Source organism: Hypanus sabinus, chromosome 24 (assembly GCF_030144855.1).
Source record: "Hypanus sabinus isolate sHypSab1 chromosome 24, sHypSab1.hap1, whole genome shotgun sequence".
NCBI lineage: Eukaryota > Metazoa > Chordata > Chondrichthyes > Myliobatiformes > Dasyatidae > Hypanus > Hypanus sabinus.
The window spans coordinates 5,285,418-5,310,636 of record NC_082729.1 but is presented as its reverse complement, the minus strand read 5'-3'; positions in this window follow the sequence as shown (position 1 = coordinate 5,310,636).

Here is a 25,219-nt window from a genome sequence, read left to right as displayed (position 1 = left end):
TAGCACACAAAATGGAGACATATTCATGCAAAAAAAAATTAGATTTTAGAAAATATATGATAACAGAAAGCATTGAAGTGTTATCAGTAAACAGTCAGGAATGGGAAGTCAGGAGAACACACACCAGTCTGCACTGAAGGGTCAGCAGAGGGAAGGGTGAACAGCTTAATGTTCCTACGTGTCAACATCTCTGAGGATTTATCCTGGGCTCCTGGTCCCAACACTTTAGTGCAACTTACTTAGAAGGCACAGCAGCAGCAATACTTCATTAGAAAATTGAGAGAATTTGGTATGTCAGAGAAGTCTAGACCCTATGGGCCGAATGGCCTAATCTGATCCTTTGGCTTATGCTCTTTTGGTCTTATGGACTACCGATGTTGGATTAGAACTTAGAACAGGCCGTTTGACCCAGAACGTTGAGCTGAACCAGCTAAAAAGTAAATCAAAACCCTTTAAAAACTAATCCCTCCTGCCTTCACAATGTCCATATCTGTGTCCAGAGAGCCATGCCTGTCACGTGACAGCACTGCCCTCACCTGGTCGGAGGTCACACCACATGCCAGTCAATATTTCACCCCTCCCAACTAATCAATGCAGACTTAATCATTGGCCACCTTAATTGGATTATCCCATCTAGCACCAAGCTGTTGGCCCCCCGGTGAATCACCTGGGCTGGACCCTCCAGCCCCCGACCTATAAAGGGTGCTACATGTGCTTGGCTCGCTCTTTTTTGCCATCCTCGAGGGAACACCCTGCTTCGCTCCAGGCTGAAGACAGCAGAACAGCGCTGGAGACACGTGGTGAGCTGTGCATTGAATAGGGTTGTGGGAGCGTTTATTGTTGTCCCTGTAGCAGAGAGCCATGCCTGCCCGTGGTCAAGGGGTGGCGGCTGTTGTAGTTACTTTTCCCTTGCTTGTATGTGTATCTGTACTCCGTCCCCACACCGTTTTCCCACATATTGTACTGCTGATCTGACTTCTCCCATGCTCGTCTTTTCTAAGTGCGTTTGTGCAAATATTGTAGCGGCTTGTGTTGTCCCCAAGCTCCTCCCCCTTTGTAAGTAAACTCATTATTAAAACTGTGAGTCCAGAGCCCTTGCCTTTGAGACCCAAAGAATCTGTCTCATTTCCATCACAACAATATCCCTCCATCTTCCTCACATCTATGTGTCTGTCTTAACGTCCCTTAAGAAGTCTCGAACGTGTTTGCCTCTGCCACCATACCAGGCAGTTTTACAAGCATCCACCACTTGCCTCACATCCCCTTTGAACCTACACCCTCTCACCTTCAATGCATGCTCTCTGATATTAGAATTTCTACCCTTAGAAAAAGATGCTCCCTGTCTTCTCTCTCTTTGCCTCTCATAATCTTGTAAGCCTCTATCAGATTCCTTGCAATTTCTCTTTTGAGGTGCGACACCTCACATTTATCTGGGTTAAATTCCATCCACCATTTCTCTGCCCATATCCGCAACTATGTTGCCTCATTAGTTTACCTAGCATGGTAGTGCACTGTTGAAAGAACGTCACAAGCCAAGTGGGAATTCACAAAAGAGTAATTAGAATCTACCTGATGGCTTAGAAAGGGAAGGGTCAATGGTAAAGACATTCTTTGATTATTGATGATAAACGCATATCATCAAAAAAGCTACAGAAAGTTGTAAAATCAGTCAGCTCCATCTTGGGTATTAGCCTCCATAGTATCCAGGATGTCTTCATGGAGCGTTGCCTCAAAAAGGTGACATCCATCATTAAGGACCCCCACCACCCAGGACATGTCTTATTCTCATGGCTACCATCAGGGTGGAGGTACAGGAGCCTGTAGACACACAATCAGAAATTCAGGAACAGCTTCTTCCTCTCTTCCATCCGATTCCTAAATGGACATTGATTGAACTCATGAGCTTTTTAAAAAAATATGTATTATTTCTATTTTGCACCATTTTAATCTATTCTATTCATATTCTTAAATATTTTGCAATTGATTACTTATTTTCTTCTTTCTACATTATCATGTATTGCACTGAAGTGCTGCTGCTAAGTTAACAAATTTCACGACATCTACTAGTGATAATAAACTTGATCCTGATTTTAATATGAGAGTATTGGCCACGAATCACACCCAATTCTTTGTTATTTGGCTGCATAAAATCAATGAAATCCAGTATTCGGAGTGTGGAAACAACCGCTGACCAATAATCTTGCATGTTTAACGAGAGAAATGTCATTATTCCCCTTTACGTAGTCGCTGTTCCCAATGAACCTACCTTACCAGAGAGTGAATCTGAGTTTACTGAGCTTCAAGGTTAATTTGCAGGTTGAGTCTGTGTTGAGGAAGGCAAATGTGATGTTATTATTCATTTCAAGAGGACTAGAATATGAAAGCAAGGATGGAATGTTGAGGCTTTATAAAGCACAGGTGAGGCCTCACTTGGAGTATTGTGAGCAGTTTTGGGGTCCCTTATCTTAGAAAGGAGGTGTTGAAACTGGAGAGGGTCAAAGGAGGGTCACGAAATTGATACCAGGATTGAAAGGTTTGACGGTTCTGAGCATCTACTCACTGGAATTCAGAAAATGAGGGGCGACCTCACTGAGATCTATCGAATGTTGCAAGGCCTCAGTAGAGTGGATGTGGAGAGGATGTTTCCTATGATGGGGGTGTCTAAGACCAGAGGACACAGCCTCTGAATAGAGGGGTGACCTTTTAGAATGGAGATGAGGAGGAATTTCTGTAGCAAGAGAGTGGAGAATCTGTGGAATTCTTTGCCACAGATGGCTGTGGAGGCCAAGTCATTGGGTATATTTAAGGCAGAGGTTGATAGATTCTTGATTAGTCAGTGCATGAAGGGATACGGGGAGAAGGCAGAAGGCTGGGGCTGAGAGGGAAATGGATCAGCCATGATGAAATGGTGGAGCAGACTTGATGGGCCAAATGGCCTCATTCTGCTGCTATATCTTATGATCTTTATAAACAGATGTGATGGGCATCTGATGAGAGAGGTGGTGGAATCAACTACAACAGCAAAGGGTTGAAAAGCTTTTGGACAGACACATACACGAACAGGCAGTAAAATGGAATCTAGACCATATTCAAGCAGATGGGATTATTTCAGATGAGCATCATGGTCAACACAAGCTTGATAGGCTTCCTGTTCTGATCTCTGGCCTCAATGAGGTGACAGCTGTGCAAAGGGCCCTTTACTCCGCTCTGTGCTGAACTGCGAATGAGGCTGTGGCCTCTTTCGACTGCTCCGGGCTTCGTGTCTTTACTGTTTGCATGATTTGTTGTTGTTTTTTTGTTTGCACATTGGATGCTTGATGGTCTTTTTTAATGGTTCTTTTTGGTTTCTTTGTTTTGTGGTAAAGAGCTGGGAAGCTGTTTGGTGAAAGAGGTATAGGGCTGGAGAAGAGGGAACCTGATAGGAGAGGACAGAAGGCCAAGGAGGAAAGGAAAGGGGGAGGAGGAGCACCAGAGGGAGGTGATGGGCAGGTAAGAAGATGAGGTGAGAGAGGGAAATGGGAATGGGGAATGGTGAAGGGGGGGGGGGGTGATGCGGGTGATATTATCGGAAGTTTGAGAAATCCATGTTCATGCCATCAGGTTGGAGGCTACCCAGACAGAATACAAGGTGTTGCTCCTCCAACCTGAGTGCGGCCTCATTGCGACAGTTGAGGAGGTCAAGGACTGACATGTCAGAATGGGAATGAGAAGTGGAATTAAGATGGTGGCCGCTGGGAGACCCCACTTTTTCTGGGGGGACAGAGTGTAGGTGCTCGGTGAGGTAGTCTCCCAATCTGCATCGGGTCTCACTGATATACAGGAGGCCATACCAGGAGCACCAGATACAGCAGATGACCCCAACAGACTCACAGGTGAAATATTACCTCACCTGGAAGGACTGTTTGGGACCCTGAATGGTAGTGAGGGAGGAGGTGTAGGGGCAGTTGTAGCACTTGTTCTGCTTGCGAGAATACGTGCCAGGAGGGAGATCAGTGGGGAGGGACGTATGGGCAAGAGAGTCACAGAGGAAGGAATCCAGGTGGAAAGCAGAAACAGAGGAGGAGGGAAGGATGTGCTCGGTGGTGGGATCCTGCTGGAGATGGCGGAATTATGTGCTGGACACAAGGCTGGTGGGGTGGTAGGTGAGGACCAGCGAAATCTTATCCTTGGTGGGGGTTGCAAGAAGATGGGGTGAGGGTAGTCATGCGCGTAATGGAAGAGATGCGGTTGAAGGCATCATTGATGGTAAAGGAAGGGAAGCCCTTTTCTTTGAAGAAAATTCCTTAGATAGGAATGAATTAGTTAATAGGCTACATAATAAAATCTATTACATCACATGGGTAATGTGCTGATACTTGGTCAATGAAAATTGAGAAACGTGATAAATCGTTAGTTTGGCTGTAACACCGCTTTCTGCCAGTGAGTGTGAAAAATAAATGAGTTGATAAAAAAAAGTAGAAATCTTATAAAAAGTATTATTTAAGAAAACAGTGACCTCCAACACAACCTACAGACTAATTTTCAAGGAATCTTTTACAACTTCTGTTCTCAGTAATAAATTTTATGTGAATAATTTTCACTTTTTTTGCACATTGGTTGTTTGTCTTTGCTTATGTAGATTTTCATAAATTTTACTGTATTTCTTTATTTTCCTGTAAATGCCTGTGAGAAAATTAATCTCAAGGTTGTATATGGTGACATGTAAGTACTTTGAGAATAAATGTGACTTTGACTTTGACTTTGAATTCATGCTGAGTGAAGCAGGTCTGGAATCACACTTGGAGCTGATTGGATAAGGATGCAGATTATATCCCTGAAGGGCATCAATGAATCAACTGCCTTCAAAAGAAGTTTCAGTAATTCCATCACCTCTTTTGCTTATATTAGCTTTTCATTCTAGATTCACGTAATTAATCAAATATAAGTTCCCAGTTGGCTTGGGGGCTATTTGAATCTATGACATTACAGGAATTCAAATGATTCAACTTAATACCAGAGAATGCATACAGTATCCAACGGGAAACTCTTGCTCTTCACAGACATCCATGAAACAGGAAACCCCACAGGATGAATGAGACTGACATCAGAACCCCAAAGCCCCCTCCCCCATTGCACTGGCAGCAACAGAGGAATCAATCCTCCTACACCCCACTTTCCACCTGCACCAGCAGGAACACCAACTGTCCCACCATGTAAGCAATGGCTAAGGTCCCTAAAGAGACCGGGTTTCGATTTAGTGTCCATCAAAAACTGCAGTCCATCCCAGCACTCCCTCTCTCCCTCGATGGAGTTCACTCCTGTACCGCAGCGACCAAGCTCCTGACTCAAGGACAGGCTGATGATGAGAGGTTTTGATCGTGTGGGTAGCCGGAGGCTTTTTCCCCAGGGCTGCAATGGTTGCCACAAGAGGACACAGGTTTAAGGTGCTGGGGAGTAGGTACGGAGGAGATGTCAGGGGTAAGTTTTTCACTCAGAGAGTGGTGAGTGTGTGGAATGGGCTGCCGGCAACGGTGGTGGAGGCGGATACGATAGGTTCTTTTAAGAGGCTTTTAGATAGGTACATGGAGCTTAGTAAAATAAAGGGCTATCGGTAAGCCTAGTAGTTTCTAAGGTAGGGACATGTTCAGCACAACTTTGTGGGCTGCAGGGCCTGTATTTAGCTGTAGGTTTTCTGTGTTTCTCTCACTCACCATCAGGAGAGGGCGAGGGGGATTGCTCCGATACAGGGACATTCTTCTGACAACAGCACACACCGCCTGCTGTCCTGATGTTACAGTCTCCCACAGCTCTTCAGTTGGCGAAGTTGTTGAGGAACCAGGCTGTCTGCAAGGCGGCTCCCCGAAGGTGCACGTCTTCCAGGTTGTTTTTAGAGATTGCGAAGTGCCAGGCTGCATGGCCGGTCTGAAAACCCACCGCTTGTGAAGAACCGCGGATTGAACTGTGGGTCACAGCTCTGACAGAACCCCAACCACCCTGAAAGTAAAAGAAAGGCAAAGGAGAAGAGGGGGAAGCTGTTTCGTGGACAAACTGGAAGAATCGCCTGGGTCTGCAGACACAACTGGCGCCACATTTCCGAGCTCCTCCTCCACTTTTTAGCAACGTAATCAGCTGCTACTGTGCAGCAACTGGTTTCACAGATCCATTGAGTTTATAAAGAGCAGAAAGTCTGCAGATGCTGGAACTCCAGAGCAAATGCTGGAGGGACTCAGCAAGTCAGGCAGCGTCAATGGAAATAAAGAAAGTCAAAGTTTTCAGTTGATACCCTTCTTCAGGGCTTCCTCACTCACCACAAGTCAACACAAATCAACTTCGAGTCTCATTTTCAAGAAACATTTTATAACCCTTGTTCCGAGTAATAATTTTTATTTTCACAATTTGTCTTCATTTGCACAGTGGTTGTTTGCCAGTCTTTATTTATGTTTTTTTTTATAAGTTCTGTTGAATTTATTTATTTTCCTGTAATAAAATGAATCTGAAGGTCCTGAAGAAGGCTCTTGGCCTGAAACACCAACACCATAGCCAAGAAAGCCCAGCAGCATCTCCACTTTCTGCGAAGGCTGAGGGAAGTCCATCTCCCACCCGCCATCCTCATCACATTCTACAGGGGTTGTATTGAGAGCATCCTGAGCAGCTGCATCACTGCCTGGTTCAGAAATTGCACCGTCTCGGATCGCAAGACCCTGCAGCGGATAGTGAGGTCAGCTGAGAAGATCATCGGGGTCTCTCTTCCCGCCATCATGGACATTTACACTACACGCACATCCGCAAGGGAAACAGCATTATGAAGGACCCCATACATCTCTCATACAAACTCTTCTCCCTCCTGCTGTCTGGGAAAAGGCACCGAGGCATTCAGGCTCTCATGACCAGACTATGTAACAGATTTTTCCCCCAAGCTATCAGATTCCTTAATACCTGAAGCCTGGACTGACACCTTGCCCTACTGTCCTGTTTATTATTTATTGGAAATGCCTGCACTGTTTTGTGCACTTTATGCAGTCCTGTGTAGGTCTGTAGTGTAGTGTAGTTTTTTTCTGTGTTGTTTTTTACGTAGTTCAGTCTAGTTTTTGTACTGTGTCATGTAACACCTTGGTCCTGAAAAATGTTGCCTCATTTTTACTGTGTACTGTACCAGCAGTTATGGTCAAAATGACAATAAAAGTGACTTGACTTGACTTCCATAGATGCTGCCTGACCTGCTGAGTTCGTCCAGCATTTTGTGTGCGTCGATTGTTTTACCTGTTTCTGGTTTGAGTTCAGATTTATACACAGTATCCAAAGTACAGTTATTATCAAAGAATTTATAAATTATACAACCTTGAGATTAAAGCAAAGAACCTGAAAGAACCCATTTTAAAGAAAAGACCCACACCCGCTGCCACAGAGAAAGATAAAAAAAAACAAATCATGCAAACAATAGAACCGAGCATCAACAACAGTATTCCAAACCAGATTGAGTTCTTAGATGCAAATCCCCGGAACAACTCAGAGTAGGCCTGAAGCCTCAGTATTTAGTTCATCATATAAGCAGGGAAAATCACTGCAAAGTTCATGAAACACATCAGCAGTCTGATAGCCTTAGTGTTGTGGAATTAGAATCTGAATCGGGTTTATTATCACCAGCATGTTCCTGAAATTTGTTAACTTAGAGGACAAACAAGAGGACATGATTTGAGAGTTAGGGGGCAAAAGTTTAAGGGTAACATGAGGGGGAATTTCTTTACTCAGAGAGTGGTAGTTGTGTGGAATGAGCTTCCAGTAGAAGTGGTAGATGCAGGTTCGGTATTGTCATTTAAAGTAAAATTGGATAGGTATATGGACAAACTGTGGGCAGACTCAGCAAATCTATAGAATAGTAACTATAACAGGATTAATGAAAGATCAACCAGAATGCAGAAGACAACAAACCGTGCAAATGCAGATGTAAATAAATAGCAATAAATAATGAGAATATGAGGTGATGAGATAAAGAGTCTATAAAGTGAGATCACTGGTTATGGGAACATCTCAATGGATGGACAAGAGAGTGTAGTTATCCCCTTTTATTCAAGAGCCTGTTGGTTGAGGGTTTGTAACTGTTCTTGAACCTGGTAGTCCAAGTCCTAAGGCTCCTGCATCTTCTACCTGATGGCAGCAGTGAGAAGAGAGCCTGACCTGATGGGAGGGGCTGACGATCTCTGATGACGGACGCTGCTTTCCTACGATATCATTTCATTTAGATGTGCTCAGTGGTCGGGAGGGCTTTACTTGTGATGCACTGGGGCAAATCCTAAGGCTCTTGTACCTTCACTGGCAAACGTGAATAGGGGATTGGAGCTGTGCTTAGCCACACAGTCATGGGTCCAAACAGGGAGGCTCAGCACACAGCCCTGTAGGGCACCTGTGCTGATGGAGATCGTGCAGGAAGCGATGTTTACCAGTCCAAACACATTGTACATGTGACATATAATCTTCACCTGGAATGAAACACGAGAGGTCACAGGAAGAGCGTGCAAACTCCCCATAAACAGAGGTCAGGACTGAACACAGTTCCACTAGCTCTGCTACTATGTCTACCATTACTTCACTGGAAATCTGAGCAATTGACCTATTTGTCCACTTAATCAAAAAGAAACAATGCAGGGCTGGATATTGACTAGCTAATGGAGAATTATGAGATCCAAGAAAAGGAATGACAATTGGAAGAGCTGTTTCAATTACAGTTCCAATTTCACATAGACCAATCAAATGGTTTAATATCATTCCATTTATTATTTACAATTCACTCTATTCTATCAATTATGATATAAAATTGATCCATGATAGTTGCTAAAAAGCCATTGAACATAATAAGGTGTGTAATGTAATTATCTCTTTACTCCAGTGAAAAGCTTGTTCTTTTTGGTTTAGAGGGACTTATGCCTGAATATTACTTGGATAGATTTGCAATTATAGAACATAGAACAATACAGCACAGTACAGGCTCTTCAGCCCACAATGTTGTGCCGACCCTTAAACCCTGCCTCCCATATAACCTGCATCTTAAATTCCTCCACATACCTGTCTAGTAGTCTCTTAAATTTCACTAGTGTATCTGCCTCCACCACTGACTCCAGTGCATTCTACGCACCAACCACTCTCTGAGTGAAAAACCTTCCTCTAATATCCCCCTTGAACTTCCCTCCCCTTAACTTAAAGCCATATCCTCTTGTATTGAGCAGTGTTGCCCTGGGGAAGAGGCGCTGGCTGTCCACTCTATCTATTCCTCCTAATGTTTTGTATACCTCTATCATGTCTCCTCTCATCTTCCTTCTCTCCAGAGAGTGAACCCCCAGCTCTCTTAATCTCTGATCATAATCCATACTCTCTAAACCAGGCAGCATCCTGTTAAATCTCCTCTGTACCCTTTCCCAATGCTTCCACATCCTTCCTATAGTGAGGTGACCAGAACTGGACACAGTACTCCAAGTGTGGCCTAACCAGAGATTTACAGCGCTGTATCATCACCCCACGATTCTTAAACTCTATCCCTCAACTTACGAAAGCTAACACTCCATAAGCTTTGTTAACTACCCTATCTACCTGTGAGGCAACTTTCAGGGATCTGTGGCCATGTACCCCCAGATCCCTCTGCTCCTCCAGACTCCCAAGTATCCTGCCATTTACTTTGTACTCTGCCTTGGAGTTTGTCCTTCCAAAGTGTACCACTTCCAAAATTATATAATCTTTGTTTCAAGACACAAGATAATACTTCAATGAAACTTTGTAATACTAAAACACGGAGGGTCTTGGCCCGAAATATTGACTGTTTATTCCCATCCAAAGTTGTTGCCTGACCTGCTGATCTCCTCCAGGAGATTGTAGGAGAAGAATTAGGTCATTTGTCCCATTGACTCTGCTCTGCCATTTCATCATGGCTATCCAGCTGCAATCTCCTGCCTTCTCCCCATATCCCTTCATGCCCTGACTAACCAAGAATCTACCAACCTCTGCTTTAAATATACCCAGTGACTTAACCTCCACAGCCAGCTGTGGCAATGAATTCCACTCTTCACCTACCTATTGTGTTCAGTTTTGATCGCCCTGTTACAGGAAGGATGTGACTAAACTGGAAACAGAACTAGGAGGATGTTCAAGGATGCTACCAGATTCGAAGGACTGAGTTATAGAGAGAGGTTGACAGACAGACCCTTAGCACCACACACAAAACACTGGAGGAACTCAGCAGGTCAGGCAGCATCTGTGGAAATGAATGAATAGTTGACCTTTCGGGTCGAGACCGTTCTTTAGGACTCATTACAAACCTAATTTCTCTGTGGAGCAGAGAAGACTGAGGAGACTCCCAGAGATCTAAAATAATAAGAGGCATAGATAGAGTGAGTGGTCTTTTCTCTGGGGTTGGGAGCTTGAGAAATGGAGAAAACAGTTTTTAGCTTAGAAATGAAAGGTTTAATAGGAACATGAGGGAGAAGTCTTTTTTACACAGTGGGTGGGAGATACCTGGAACCATCCAGGCCGTGCTCTCTTCTCACTGATGCCAACAGGCAGGAAGTACAGGAGCCTTGGGTCTCACAGCACCAGTTCAGAAAAAGGTTACTGCCCTTCAACCATCGGGCTCCTGAACCAGTGTGGATAACTTAACTCATCTCATCTCTGAACTAATTCCACAGCTTATGGACTCACTTTCAAGGACTCTAAAACTCATGTTCTCCATTTTATTTATTTATTTATTTATTAGGATTTTTTTTTTTTGGGAAATTTGCACAGATTGTCCTCTTTGGTTTTTTCAAGTCAAGTCAAGTCACTTTTTATTGCCATTTCAACCATGACTGCTGGTTCAGTACACAGTAAAAACAAGACATTTTTCAGGACCGTGGTGCTACATGAAACAGTACAAAAACTATGTAAAAACAACACAGACAAAAAAAACTATGCTGGACTACAGACCTACCCGGGATTGCATAAAGTGAACGCAACAGTGCAGGCATAACAATAAATAATAAACAAAACAGTAGGCACAGTAGAGGGCAGTAAGTTGTGTCACTCCAGGCTCTGGGTATTGAGGAGTCTGATAGCTTGGGGGAAAAATCTGTTACATAGTCTGGTCATGAGAGCCTGAATGCCTCGGTGCCTTTTCCCAGACAGCAGGAGGGAGAAGACGTTTGTATGAGGGGTGCAAGGGGTCCTTCATAATGCTGTTTGCTTTGCGGATGCAGCATGTAGTGTAAATGTCCGTGATGGCTGGAAAAGAGACCCCGATGATCTTCTCAGCTGACCTCACTATCCGCTGCAGGGTCTTGTGATCCGAGATGGTGTAATTTCCAAACCAGGCAGTGATGCAGCTGCTCAGGATGCTCTCAATACAACCCCAGTAGAATGTGATGAGGATGGGGGGTGGGAGATGGACTTTCCTCAGCCTTCGCAGAAAGTAGAGACGCTGCCGGGCTTTCTTTGCTATGGTGCTGGTGTTGAGGGACCAGGTGAGATTCTCCGCCAGGTGAACACCAAGAAATTTGGTGCTCTTAACGATCTCTACCGAGGAGCTGTCGGTGTTCAGCGGGGAGTGGTCGGTCCGTGCCCTCCTGAAGTCGGCAACCATCTCTTCTGATTTGTTCACATTCAGGGACAGGTTGTTGACTCTGCTCCAGTCCGTTAGCCGCTGCACCTCCTCTCTGTAAGCTGACTCGTTGTTTTTCATTGATTCTCTTATTTTTCTCTGCTCTACCGTGAACATCTGCAAGTAAGAGAATCTCAGGGTAATATATGGTCACATATACAATAATGTGCAAAGTCCCAAGACACATTTATATAACTAGGGTACCCAAGACTTCTGTATAGTACTGTATTTGTCAACGTGGATCGCCCTGCGTGTTTTTAAATCTGGCAGGAGCAAAGGGTATTGGGAACGGTGAGGGTGGAGCACTGTGGGACAGGTGGTGGGGGCAATGGGAGGGGGGGGGCATGTATGCAGACACACCCAGCCCTGAGACACCAGGCAAAGTTGTTTGATTCCAAACAATTGGTTTATTGATCATTACAGAAGTAAATGAATGATTCTGAAAACAGGAGCAGTGGAGTCCTTGAAATTGAACTTTCTGCACAGTACGGTTGGGGCATGAATCTGCAGAGAATAGAAGGATATGGACCATGTGCAGGTGGGGAGGATTGAGAATTAATAATTTGGCACAACATTGTGGGCCGAATTATGGAGCTTGGAGGCAGAAGATGCCGGGCGTCGAGGACCGTATATCTGTGCACGTAAGCAGATTGGGCGTCGAGGACTGTATATCTGTGCACGTAAGCAGGAAATGTACAGGAACAAGCAAAAGAAAGTCTGCAGATGCTGGAAATCCGAGCAACACACACTAAATGCTGGAGGAACTCAGCAGGCCAGGCAGCATCTATGGAAAAGAGTACTGTTGACGTTTCGGGCCAAAGCCCTTCGGCAGGACTGGAGATAAAACGGTGAGGAATGGATTTAAATGGTGGGGCGAGGGGAGGAACGTACAGTGTCTGGTTTCCTGTTGCTGTTTTGTCATTTGCCCTGTTCTCTCATGTCGTTTCCTGAGTTGCTCTACCGAGCAGTGAGGACATGTGATTTCGGTGCTGGTAGGTACTGCCCCAGTGCAGCCTGGGTTGTGTTGACTTTTAACACAGATGGCACGTTTCACTGCGTGCTTCGCTAGCCGTGCCGTAAATCAACCTGAATCTGAGCTTATGTCCTCGGCTTGAGGATGGAAGTTCAAGCCAAGAGCAGAACTTTCCAGCGACCACCCCAAGTGGTGCTTGCAAGCTCGATTTCAATGTTTAGATAGATACTTTGGATAGAAGTTTGGATAGATACTTGGGTGGTAGGGGTATGGAGGGCTATGGGCCCAGTGTAGGCTGATGGGAGTAGGCAGATTAAATGGTTCAGCGCAGAGTAGATGGGCTGAAGGGCCTGCTTCGATACTGTACTTTTATATGACTCTATGACTCTATTCTGATTCCCACTCCCGTTCCAACATGTCGGCCCATGGCCTCTTGTACCAAGATGAGGCCATCCTTAGGGTGGAGGAGCATCACCTTATATTCCATCTGGGTGGCCTCCAACCTGTTGTCATGAATATAGAGATCTCCTCCTGGTTAAAAAGAAATTCCCTCTCCCTCTCTTCTTCTTCTATTCTCCACCCTAGCACCTTACCTCTTCTCACCACTGCCTGGTGTCCCTCCTTTTTCCCATGGTCTCCTCTCGTCTCCTATCAGATTCTTTCCTCTCCAGCCCTTGACCTTTTCCACCCACCTGGCTTCACCTATCACCTGCCAGCTAGCCTCTTCCCCTCCCCCCGCCACCTTTTCATTCCGGCATCTTCCCACTTTCCCTTCCAACTCTGAAGAAGGGTCTCAGCCCGAAATGTCAACTGTTCATTCATTTCCACAGATGCTGTCAGATCTGCTGAGTTCCTCCAGAGTTTTGTGTGCATTGCCGAGGTCCAAAGTAAGTTCTGAAGCAATAACTCTGCTTCTCTCTGCACAGACGCTGTTTGATCTGCTGAGAATTTCTAACATTCCCTCTCGTTATGTCAGCTTTTCAGTAGCTGCAGCAGTTGATTACTTCTCACCACTGCCTAGTGCCCCTCCTTTTTCCCATGGTCTCCTCTCATCTCCTATCAGATTCTTTCCTCTCCAGCCCTTGACCTTTTCCACCTACCTGGCTTCACCTATCACCTGCCAGCTAGCCTCCTTCCCCTCCCACCCACATTTTCATTCCGGCATCTTCTCCGGGTTAAACTCACACTTCTCCTACCACCTCACACTTCTCCAGGTTAAACTCCATCTGCCACTTCTCAGCCCACTTCTGCATCCTATCAATGTCTCTCTGCAATCTTCGACAATCCTCAACACTATCTACAACACCACCAACCTCTGTGTCGTCTGCAAACTTGCCAACCCACCCTCTACCCCCACATCCAGGTCACTAATAAAAATCACAAAAAATAGAGGTCCCAGAACAGATCCTTGTGGGACACCACTAGTCACAGCCTTCCAATCTGAATGTACTCCCTCCACCACTACCCTCTGCTATCTGCAGGCTAGCCAGTTCTGAATCCACCTGGCCAAACTTCCCTGGATCCCATGCCTTCTGGCTTTCTGAATAAGCCTACCATGTGGAACCTTGTCAAATGCCTTAATAAAATCCAAGTAGATCACATCCACTGCACTACCCTCATCTATGTGCCTGGTTACCTCCTCAAAGAACTCTATCAGGCTTGTTAGGCATGATCTGCCCTTCACAAAGCCATGCTGACTGTCCCTGATCAGACCATGATTCTCTAAATGCCCATAGATCCTATCTCTAAGAATCTTGTTCAACAGCTTTCCCACCACAGATGTAAGGGTTACTGGTCTGTAATCACCTGGACTATCCCTACTACCATTTTTGAACAAAGGGACAACATTCACCTCCCTCCAATCCTCCGGTACCATTCCCGTGGACAACGAGGACATAAAGATCCTAGCCAGAGGCTCAGCAATCTCTTCCCTTGCCTTGTGGAGCAGCCTGGGGAATATTCCATCAGGCCCCAGGGACTTCTCCATCCTAATGTATTTTAACAACTCCAACACCTCCTCTCCCTTAATATCAACATGCTCTAGAACATCAACCTCACTCATATTGTCTTCACCGTCATCAAGTTCCCTCTCAGTGGTGAAAACCAAAGAGAAGTATTCATTCAGGACCTCGCTCACTTCCACAGCCTCCAGGCACATCTTCCCACTTTTATCGCTAATCGGTCCTACCTTCACTCCTGTCATCCTTTTGTTCCTCACATAATTGAAGAATGCCTTGGGGTTTTCCTTTACCCTACTCGCCAAGGCCTTCTCATGCCCCCTTCTTGCTCTTCTCAGCCCCTTCTTAAGCTCCTTTCTTGCTACCCTATATTCCTCTATAAACCCATCTGATCCTTGCTTCCTAAACCTCATGTATGCTGCCTTCTTCCACCTGACTAGATATTCCACTTCACTTGTTACCCATGGTTCCTTCACCCTACTATTCTTTATCTTCCTCACCGGGACAAATTTATCCCTACCATCCTGCAAGAGATCCTTAAACATCCACCACATGTCCAAAGTACATTTTCCTGAAAAAACATCATTCCAATTCACACCCACAAGTTCTAGCCTTATAGCCTCATAATTTGCCCTTCCCCAATTAAAAATTTTCCTGTCCTCTCCGATTCTATCTTTTTCCATGATAATGCTAAATGTCAGGGAACGGTGATCACTATCCCCCACTATCCCCACTATCAATTTCAAGTTCTTGGGTGTCAATATCTCTGGGGATCTAACCTGGACCCAACATATTGATGCAGTCACAAAGAAAGCATGGCAGCAGATATATTTCATTAGGAGCTCAAGGAAATTTGGTATATCATCAAAGACACTCACAAATTCATACAGATGTACCGTAGGGTGCATTCTAATTGGCTGCATCACAATCTGTTATGGGGGGTTAGCACAGGATTGAAGTAAGCTGTGGAGAGTTATAAACTCAGTCAGCTCCATCATGGGCTCTAGCCTCCAAGAATCCGGAACAACTTCAAAGAGTGATGCTTCAAAAAGGCGGCATCCATCATTAAGGACCCTCATCATGCAGGAAATGTCCTCCTTTTACTGCTGCCATCCAGAAGGAGGTACAGGAGCCTGAAGACCCCTCTTCTCATTACTACCATCAGGGAGGAGGTACAGGAGCCTGAAGACCCCTCTTCTCATTGCTACCATCAGGGAGGAGGTACAGGAGCCTGAAGACCCATCTTCTCATTACTACCATCAGGGAGGAGGTACAGGAGCCTGAAGACCCCTCTTCTCATTACTACCATCAGGGAGGAGGTACAGGAGACTGAAGATCCCTCTTCTCATTACTACCATCAGGGAGGAGGGACAGGAGCCTGAAGACCCCTCTTCTCATTACTACCATCAGGGAGGAGGTACAGGAGCCTGAAGACCCCTCTTCTCATTACTACCATCAGGGAGGAGGTACAGGAGCCCGAAGACCCCTCTTCTCATTACTACCATCAGGGAGGAGGTACTGGAGCCTCAAGATCCCTCTTCTCATTACTACCATCAGGGAGGAGGGACAGGAGCCTGAAGACCCCTCTTCTCATTACTACCATCAGGGAGGGGGTACAGGAGCCTGAAGACCCCTCTTCTCATTACTACCATCAGGGAGGAGGTACAGGAGTCTGAAGACCCCTCTTCTCATTACTACCATCAGGGAGGAGGTACAGGAGCCTGAAGACCCTTCTTCTCATTACTACCATCAGGGAGGAGGGACAGGAGCCTGAAGACCACTCTTCTCATCGCTACCATCAGGGAGGAGGGACAGGAGCCTGAAGACCCCTCTTCTCATTACTACCATCAGGGAGGAGGTACAGGAGTCTGAAGACCCCTCTTCTCATTACTACCATCAGGGAGGAGGTACAGGAGCCTCAAGGCACACACTTAATGATTCAGGAACAGCTTCTTCCCCTCTGCCATCCGGTTTCTGAAAGGAATTTAAACCCATAATACTTCACTATTTTCTCATTTTCTATTTTTGCACTGCTCATATAATTTAACTATTTTATATACATGTTTATGTATACTTACTGTAATTTACAGGTTTTTTTCTTCTATTACTATAGTTTGGATTGTACTGCTAGCACAAAGACAACAAATTTCACAACATATGCCAGAGTTATTAAAGCCTGATTCCAATTCTGAAATAATGGCCGTTACTAAGGGGAATTAAACCGTTGGCAGTTCAGGTGGTCTATCTGATATCACAAGGCTTTAAATGTTTTTTTCAAGAGGATTTGTTCTCCATTTCTGCTCTCAGTTAAAGGTAAGAACCCTACTATTATCTTTTGAATGGCACTTCCTGGGGGACAGAGCTTTAACCTCTATTCATTGTAGCTTTACCAAATAATTGCACAATCAATAGTAAATTAATGTGGTATAGAGTTTCATTTAAAGGACACATTAAGCTGACAAAGCACCAGAGTTTAAAAATACTAATGGTCCAAACCTGTGCTTCCTATCAATCTTTACATGATCGGGCAGCAAAGCTTCGTGCTTGATAATGAGTTGGCTCTATCACAACCAATGGTTTAGGGATTCTTCTCTGCCTGAAAAACAATAAAGATTTTTCTTTCTTCCCACCAGAAAGAGAGAGTCACTTTTAACATATCTAATCATTTGATTTCCCAGCCTACTTTATCGTTTGCTTATTTGAAAGTGACTTTGTCATGGTCAATCAAGCGGTTTTCTGGGATGGCATGGCAGCATTGTTTTTAGCACAACACCTGAAAGTACAGGTACAATCCCCGTCGCTGCCTGTAAGGCCTTTGCACGTTCTCCCAATGACTGTATAGGTTTCCTCCGGTGCTCCAGTTTCCTTCTATGGTCCAAAGCCAATCCCGTTGGTAGGTTAATTGGTTGTTGTGAACTGTCCCATAGCTAGGTTAGGATTATACCGGGGAATTTCTGGGCAGCCTGGCTTGAAGGGCCTATCTCAATGAATAAATCAATAAAAGCTGAGGCAATTCTGAAAAAAATACCTAAAATTGCAGAATGTAGAGGTGGTAAGGGCTTTGCTAAATTTGATTCATGGATAGATTCTGCCTGGAAATTGGCCACCAGTCCAACGTATCCATGGCAACCAAGGAGCCTACCTGAGCTACTGTAGTTCCATATGTCTGTATTTGGTCCATATTACTCTAAACCTTTCCTATCCAAATTCCTGTCCAAACATCCCACCTCTACCAATTGCTGATTCTACCTACACCCTGTTCCACTAAGTGGGAAGAACTGCCCCTTAGGCCTCCTTTAACTCTTTACCTTCTCACCTTAAATCTATGCCTTTGCTTTTAGACTCCACAATGCTGGGAAAAAGACTCTGGCTATCTAATTTGTTTATACCCCAAACCCCTACGCTCAACTTCCTACACTCCAGGGAATAAAGCCCCAATCTCATCATACAACTCAAGCCAAGCAATAACATCTTTGTGAATTGTCTCTGCACCCATTGCAACTTTATAAAATCATTAGGTGACCAGAACTGGGTCCAGCACATAAGTGCAATTACAGAGAAAGCTTGGCAGTGCCTTTACTTCCTTGGGCGTTCCCAACCAGAACTGGGCCCACCACATTGGCATAGTTACGAAGAAAGTACGGCAGTGCCTCTACTTCCGTAGTCTGTGAAAATTCGGCATGACATCTAAATTGACAAACCCCTATAGGTGTGTGGATGAGAGTATATTGACTAACTGTATTATAGCCTGGTATGGAAACACGAGTGCCCTTGAATGGAAAATCCTACAAAAAAGCAGTGGCTTTGGCCCAGTACAGCACGGGTAAAGCCCTCCCCACCTTTGAGCAGATCTACATGGAGCGCTGTTGCAGAAAAGTAGCATCCATCGTCAGGGATGCCCACTATCCAGGACCTGCTCTCTTCTCGCTGCTGCCATCAGGACAAAGGTACAGGAGCCTCAGGATTTGCACCATCATGTTCAAGAACAGTGACTATCCCTCAACCATCAGGCTCTTGAACAAAAGGGAATAACTACACTCACCCCATCACTGAACTGTTTCCACAACCTACATTCCTACTTTCAAGGACTCCTCATTTTGCTCTCAATATTTATTGCTTATTTATTCATTATTATTATTTCTTTCTTTTTATATTTGGACAGTTTGTTGACTTCTACACACTGGTTGAACGCCCTAGTTGGCGCAGTCTTTCATTGATTCTGTTATGGTCAATATTCTATAGATTTAAAGAGGATGGACCTCAGGGTCATATATGGTGACATGCATATACTTTGAAAATATATTTTGAATTTTGAAGCCATCATCTGGATTTAGAAATATTTCATTTGCTATCATCACATCTTGCTCATCTTGCCTCGAGTGTTTGAGCAAGATACTAGAGAATAACTTAATTTCTACAGGTACGAAACTCAGATTGTCACGGTGCTGCACTCATTCCACACTAACCCGTGGAAGCAAATGTTTGACAATATCAAGAAAAAGGAGGGAAGACTCGAAGCTGCGCAATTGTGGTTTTTGAGAAGAATGATGAAAATACCATGGAAGGACAGAGTAACAAATGAGGAAGTGTTACACTAAGCCCGGATAAGAAGAGAGCTGATATCATCAATCAAGAAACAGCAGCTGGAACTTCTGGGACATTTACTGAGGAAAGAGATTCTCAAACGTCTTGCAGTGATGGGAAAAAGTATTGGGAAAAAATTCATGTTCAACAGCATATGACATTCATGAGTTACATTAAGGGATGGACAGGCAAAAGTTTTGAAGAACTTATTAGAACTTCTCGGAGTAAAAACAGATGGAAGATCACGCTCGGCCACATAATAACGATGATAACGATGGAATGCTCTAACATAACAGCAGGTGAGGTCACTTCTACTGAGTGACCAGGGACAGTACAAGAAAGCATCTCACCATGCAGGGTGAAGACACAAGGGAGATAAACTCTTGTTTACCAACAATGACCACTTCCTAAAAATGCAGAAGAGGTTAATGGGAAAAGGTCCTGCAGGTGCTGGAAATCTTGAGCAACATGCACAAAATGCTGTAGGAACTCAAAAAGTCAAACCGTATCTACAGAGGGGAATAAACAGTTAATATTTTGCGCCAAGACCTTGAGTTCCTCCAGCACTTTGTGTATGTCGTACAAGAGATTAAAGGGACGATTTTAACTTCTGGCAGTGATATTATGCAGGTGCAATGGGGTGAATATCTTTTAATCCATTGGTTTCACTGACCAGGAGATAACTATGATGTACAGCGTTCAGTTGAAATATTATTGTCTCATTTCTGTCACTGCTTTCCTTAGAACGTAGAATACTGAGGGGAGATTTGATGGAGGTATACAAGATTATAAGGGGTATAGATAGGGTAAATGCAAACAGGCTTTTTCCATTGAGGTTGGGTGGGACTACAACCAGAGGTCATGGGTTAGGGGTGAAAGGTGAAAAGTTTAAGAGGAACAGGAGAGGAAACTTATTTACTTAGAGGGTGGTGAGAGTGTGGAATGAGTTGCCAGTGCAAGTGGTGAATGCAAGCTCAATTTCTATGTTTAAGAGAAGTTTGGATAGGTACATGGATGGTAGGGGTATGGAAGGATATGGCCCTGTTGCAGGTCAGTGGGAGTAGGCAGTTTAAATGGTTCAGCATGGACTAGATGGGTTGAAAGGCCTGTTTCTGTGCTGTACTCTTTTTTATGAAAGAGAGGAAAGCTAATATATTCTGCAACAGCTGGACAAGGATCAGGGGTTAAGGATGGAAAGAATTTGGAATTTGTGATGTGACATGCACCGAACATCTCAACAATTTTAAAGAATTAATAATTATATAAAATATAAAGAATTATATATAAAAAGCCAATGAAATGAGAGAATTGAATGAGGAATATGGAATTAAATGTGCATAAAACGTTCCCTTGAAGATCACGTTCCAGGTTGTGAAGGTGAACGTTAGCTGCAGACATCTCTCTGAGTCTCTGTCTGGACATTGCTTTCTCCTCTGCTCGCTCAACATCTGACGTCTTCCCCAGTCTTGTGGTAGCTCGCTCTCCGGGTTCAGTTCCACTCCCTGAAGTTGAAAGGGCCACGAGACTGACTATTTACATGATATGATGAAGAAATGACAGCTTTAGGTGCTCTGCAGTCACTGAGATCAGCAAATTCCTCCGATGCGTAGGTGACCTTGGCAGATGGAGAAGTCTGACATGCACAGCCGTCCAGCAGTGAGTGGGATGCGATATTTCTTGGTTTCGGCTTTAGTTTATTATTGTCAGACAAACTGAAGTACAGTGAAAACTTTGTCCCATTATGGTATGCACTCGACTGTGCCGGCCTCCAGGGCTTAGACGTTCAGATTCTCCGGAGTATGGGTAGCTGGTGCAGTCCCTTTAAAGATTCAGGCCTACTCCGCTAATTGGCAGCCATGTTTTGGAACCAAGATTTGGGTATTTAAAGAGCACCTGAACTCAGTTTTGGAGCTCGATCATCAGCTGAACAGAACTCAGCCATTCAATCTGCAGTGTATTTAGCATTTCTGTCTCATTTGGATTCTTGTCTAGTTTTGTCAGGTTCTCATTTGGCATCTGGTCAAGTACCCTGTTCTCATCTCAGACTAGAAATTGTGTCTTGATTCTAGTCTCGAACACTGCAGATCCTGACCTAGGCCTCTCGTCACCTAGAACTCTGCAGAGAGAGGCACTAACAGCCCAGCACATCTGTAGATGTGAACTTCCCATGATTCAGGATATTTACGAGGACAGGTGTGTAAAAAGGGCCCATAGGATCATTTGGGACCTGAGCCATCCCAACCACAATCTATTCCAGCTGCTACCATCCGGGAACCGGTACCGGACCAACAGGCTCTGGGACATCTTCTTCCACCAGGCCATCAGACTGATTAATTCATGCTGATACAATTGTATTTCTATGCTATATTAGCTGTCCTGTCATACGTACTATTTATTACAAGTTATTATAAATTGCATGTTGTACATTTAGACAGAGATGTAACGTAAGATTTTTACTCCTCATGTATGTGAAGGATGTAAGTACTAAAGTCAATTCAATTCACATGTCACGCACAGTGTTTATGAATACGGTAGCATATGGTTATTGCAATGCTATTACAGCTTGGGGCATTAAAGTCCAGAGTTCAATTATGATGTGGTGTGTAAAGAGTTTGTACTTTCTTCCCATGACCCTGTGGGTTTCCTCCAAGTGCTCTGGTTTCCTCCCACAGTCCAAAGACTTACCTGTTGGTAGGTTAATCGGTCATTGTAAATTATCCTGTGATTAGGCTAGGGTTAACTGGGCAGGCCGCTGGGCAGTGAGGCTCACTGGGCCAGAAGGACCTGTTTGGAGTTGTACCTCTAAATAAATAAATAACAGAATCTACCGAACTAGAATCAGGTGAAATAAAAACAATGCACATACTGGCCAGATCGAGGCTGCAGGGTCTGGCCTAGAGAGAGTGGGGAATGCACCAATGTTTGGCTATTATTGGAGTGGATTTGGAGGCAGAGCCGAGGTGAATCCCAGGCCCAAGGACGAAGAGTGACCCAAGGTTTGATTGTTTATCGCTGAGCCAATTTGGAAAGGGTGGGTACGGGCGGAATTAAGGCTGTGGGCTTGGGCCCACAAGCATATTGAAGTGACAAAGCATAGGTCCAAGAGTGAAGAATGGCCTGAGGTTTGGATCATTTAAGCACGGGGCCAGATTGAAAAGGTCAGGATGGCAGGGCTGGAGGTGAGGGACAGGTTGGTTCAGCTAGGTTTACTCGTCTCTACTCTGAACTGAGGCTGTAGCCTGCAACTAATGGCCTACTGTGCACACACCTTTGTGAACTTCAGTTCTGACTGCTAATTGCTTACTTTTAATGTTTGCACGATTTGTTTTTTTCTCTGCACATTGGGCATTGAACGTTCCTCTTTGGTTTTAATGGTTTCTATTGAATTTCTTTCTCCTGGGGCTGCCTGTAAGGAGACAAATCTCAACGTTGCATAAAGCATGCATACTGTACTTTGATAATAAATATACTTTAAAGTTGAAGTATAAAAGCTACCAAAAGTGTGCAGTGCAGGTAAACAATAAATTGCAGGAGAATAACGTGGTAGATTGTGAGGTGGAGAATTCCCCTTATTGTACAAGACATCCGCTCAAGAGTGCGATAGAAGCTGTCCTTGATCCTGAACGTACCTTTAGGCTTTTGTATCTTCTGCCTGATGGGAGAAGAGAGAATGTCCGGGGTGAGTGGGGTTTACTGATTTTGAAAGACAAAAATACGCACTCTAACAGTGAGTTTAACTTTGCCGACATGAAATATGTGACATTCTGTCTATTAAAGAGACAAACCTACGGTCTGTGTGCTGTGGAAACTGAGAGAGCAGCTGAAAGACGTTGCCGGGGTAAGGAGATCCTCCTTGGTAACGTTTGCTCACCGAGCTTGATTGGTTTGATCGTTTCCTCTCTCACCGATCCCACCGATTTGGGAAAGGCCCCGGGTGGTCTGCGTGGTCCTGGAGACAGATCTCACAGACGTAACGCATCTCATCTCACCTGAACCTCACCTACCTCTGTTTGGCTCTGGTGATGCCACACAGATTAGAGGCATTCAACATTCTCATTACGGGCCGAGAGGGAAGCCCTATGGAAAGTAAAATGTGGGCCAAGACTCTTCGTTGGACCGGTCCTAATCAAGGGCCTAGAGACAAAATGTTGGCTGTTTATTCCCCTCCTGACCTGCTGAGCTACTCCAGCAAGTCTTTGTTCACTGCTCAAGAACTCCAGCATCTGCAGAATCCCTTGCATTTAAGATCTAAAAGCCATTGTCAGTTTCACAACTCTGATCCTTGCTCGCACATCTGACACCTTCTCCAACACAGTAATGTACTGCAGACCCTATAACTCTTCCTATCTCACTCACCCTCTTCTGCTGTACACCCTTACCCATCTCTGCAACCCCCCTACACACCTCGCCCACCTCCTGGAACTTGCTGTACCCCCTACTCACTCCCCTCTGCCTCTGTAACAGTCTTGTCAATGCAACCCTCCCTATTACCGTAGGCTCCTCTGGCCCCTGCACCCTGCCCTGCAATAACCTCCCTGGCGTCCCTCACTCTGTCTGTAAACACCTCCTGCCCCTGCACCCTAATACCCCTCCCTGACTCTGTAGCTCCCTCTTGCCCATGGACCTCTACCCCCTCACTGTCACTGTAGATCCCTCCACTCCTCCCTTTCTCTTTAACCTCTTACAGCCATTACATCCATCTCCCACTCTCCCATCTCTGTGCAATCCTTCCTGCCTCTAACCACACCCCCCTTTCTAACCTCCCTTTCAGCCTTGACATCCCTCTGTACCTACGCAGACCCTCTGGTCCCTACTACACTCCTTCCTTCCCCCACAACATTCTCCAGTTCCCTTCACCCCCTTTGAGATAACCACATTCGAAAGATTGGAGATTGCTTAATGTCATTTCCAGGACACAAGAGTAAAGGAGAACAAAATATGGTTACTTTGGATCAGATACAGCACAGAAAAAAACCTGATAAGGTAAAGAACACAATGATAAAAAAAAACACAATACAAATAAATACATAAGATAGCTTATATGCATAGATTGATTGTATGTGCATAAAGTGACACTAGGCACAGGACTGTCTGTGCAATAGACAATAGGTGCAGAAGTAGACCATTCGGCCCCTCGAGTCTGCACCGCCATTCTGAGATCATGGCTGATCATTCACTATCAATACCCAGTCCCTGCCTTGTCCCCATATCCCTTGATTCCCCTATCCATCAGATATCTATCCAGCTCCTTCTTGAAAGCATCCAGAGAATTGGCCTCCACCATCTTCCGAGGCAGTGCATTCCACACCTCCACAACTCTCTGGGAGAAGCTCTTCCTCAACTCTGTTTTAAATAACTGACCTCTTATTCTCAATCCATGCCCTCTGGTACTGGACTCTCCCAACATCTGGAACATATTTCCTGCCTCAATCCTATCAAATCCTTTAATTATCTTAAACGTTTCAATGAGATCCCCTCTCAATCTCCTCAATTCCAGTGTGTACAAGCCCAATCTCTCCAATCTCTCTGCGTAAGACAGCCCTGCCATCCCAGGAATCAACCTAGTGAATCTACGCTGCACTTCCTCAATTGCCAGAATGTCCTTCCTTAAACCTGGAGACCAAAACTGTACACAATATTCCAGGTGTGGTCTCACCAGGGCCCTGTACAAATGCAAAAGAACATCCTTGCTCTTGTATTCAATTGACAGGAAATGGTAAAGTAGTGGTGGTTGGGGGGGGGGGGGGGGGGGATTACTGGGTGGAGGTGTTGATCAGCCTTATGGCTTGGGGTAAGTAACTGACTTTGAGTCTGGTGGCCCTGGAGTAGCCTCCTCCCTGACAGGAACGGAGCAAATAGTCCACAAACAGGGTGGGTCGTATCCTTCATGACGTTACTGGCCCTTTTCTGTATACAAGTCCTTGAATGAGAATCTACTTTAATATCATGGCACATGTCAAGAAATTGTTATGAGGCAGCAGGACATTGTAGTACATAATAATAAAGACTGTGATTTACGGTAACAAGTACCTGTATTGGATTAAATTAGTAGTGCAAAAACAGAAAAAAGTGGTGAATTAGTGTTCATGGGTTCAATGTCCATTCAGA